At 45.0% G+C, this 2,039-nt stretch overlaps 1 pseudogene; it reads left to right on the top strand.

The window, feature by feature from the left end:
* The first annotated feature begins 526 nt into the window (after positions 1 to 526).
* On the top strand, positions 527 to 645 carry LOC124557349 (annotated as a pseudogene).
* Positions 646 to 2,039: the final 1,394 nt, after the last annotated feature.

Genomic DNA, 2,039 nt, shown 5'->3' with positions numbered 1-2,039 from the left:
CCATACGCTCAGAATAGATCCACAATGTACGCGTTTTTGTTTATCACCATCATGAAGGGCCTGTAGGAACTGAATATTGCAGTGTTTGAACAACATACGCTATCGCAAAACACACCAGACAGAGATATGAGGAATGGCTAGTTCTCGACTGGTATGATAAGTAGCCTTCAGCGGACTACATGAGAAAAAGCTGTTGAATGCGCTCTACGTCTTAAACGCGCAGAAGGGTGCAACGTGTGGATTTCCGCTTACATGAGCGACAAGTGTATCGAACTACAGGTATCATCATCGAATGCTGGTGCCGCAGTCTCGATGAAAATCACGCTGCCACATTGTAACTGAATTGCACCTGTTGCAGCAAAGAACCCTAAACGCATTTCATTACTGTTTTACCGTCATTTCGATTCGACTCACGTTTTATAATGAACGAACGGGCAAGCAAACTGCTTCAGGGAGACATCTAGAGACAAACACCATGAATCGGGAACTTACAACTGGCGCGAAGGTTATCTTTTAGCTATGACGCGCCAACGACGTTCCCACATTGGATACACAGGTTCCCGTCCGATCACCGAAGTTATGCAAGGGCGGCCCCGGTTAGTACTAGGATGAGTAAACGCCTAGGAAAAACTGGTGCCGTTGGCCCAGGAACACGCAAGTCGCCAAACTGGTGTCCAATTGAAAGCCATGCGCCAAGCACTTGAGCCATATAGCATTATTACACTTTTGAAGAACATCCTGGACTATTCGAGCGAATGATTTGGCCACCCAGACCGCCCGACATGAATCCCATCGAACATTTATGGGACATGATCGAGAGGTCAGTTCGAGCTAAAAATCCTGCACCGACAACCCTTTCGCAACTATGGACAGCTATGGCGGTAGGATGGCTCAACATTTCTGCAGGGGGCTTCCAACGACTTGTTGACTCCATGTCACGTCTAGTTGAGGCACTACGCCGGGCAAGAGGAGGTCAAACACGGTATTAGGAGGCATCCCACGACTTTTGTCATATCAGCGTAAAGTATTTGTATTGCAATTTGACATTCATCTTTTAACAAGGAAAGCAACCATGTACATAGAGAGTAAGACACAAAAATGACTTCACAGAAATGAAGAAAATAGTGTTCGAAAACTGTGTACCTACCTCATTAAAGTAAATTGACAGGGAACAAGACAAGGACCATATTCTTCTTGACATCAAAACAAACTTTAAGGACAGATTTCAGATTGGCATGTGACAGTATTATTTAGTGAGGAAAAACGTTCTGTTTTGGTAGCATGAACCTGAGAAGTCTTGTGGTTACTAAGTATTCCTGATGAACTGGCGAACAAATTATTGTGGTAAACTCATCTGAGCTAAAATGGCTCTGAGCACTATGGGACGTAACATCTGAGGTCATCAGTCCCCTAGAACTTAGAACTACTTAAACCTAACTAACCTAAGGACATCGCACACATCCATGCCCGAGGCAGGATTCGAACCGGCGACCGTAGCAGTCGCGCGGTTCCGGACTGAAGCGCCTAGAACCGCTCGGCCACCGCGGCCGGCTCATCTGAGCTATATTCACATTGTGCCCAAGAAGTGTTTCTATAAACTCCATCCCATCTCTCACTTTAAGGGCACAGAGAGACACATCAGAAATGTGGTCTCAGTCTGTAAAGCGAGCCAGAAAGCAAAGTCACCCATCATATCACACCAGAGGCAGTTGTTTTCAATTATTCCCATTAAGCTACATGAGTTAGCGGCAACTGACCGTTTCGGACCTCTTCTACGTACAAAGCAAGGTTTCTGCTTCGTTCTTGTCGTCGTTAGACTGACCTATAACTGTTTCCATCATTCCAATAAGGAAGACCACCGGAAGGTCGGTGATATATGTACGTCTGAAACATTTTTCAAAGGAGACGGATCACATGAACAAAATTATTTTAGACAATGAACCACAGTTTCGGACTTGTCAGTGGGTTTAAATCTTGGAGTGACAGCGGATTCAGTCCATCTTCATTTCAGCCTACTGTATTGTATTGTATTAAACCAG

This window comes from Schistocerca americana, chromosome X (genome assembly GCF_021461395.2).
Source record: "Schistocerca americana isolate TAMUIC-IGC-003095 chromosome X, iqSchAmer2.1, whole genome shotgun sequence".
Classification (NCBI taxonomy): domain Eukaryota; kingdom Metazoa; phylum Arthropoda; class Insecta; order Orthoptera; family Acrididae; genus Schistocerca; species Schistocerca americana.
This window is presented reverse-complemented; position numbering and strand designations above follow the sequence as displayed.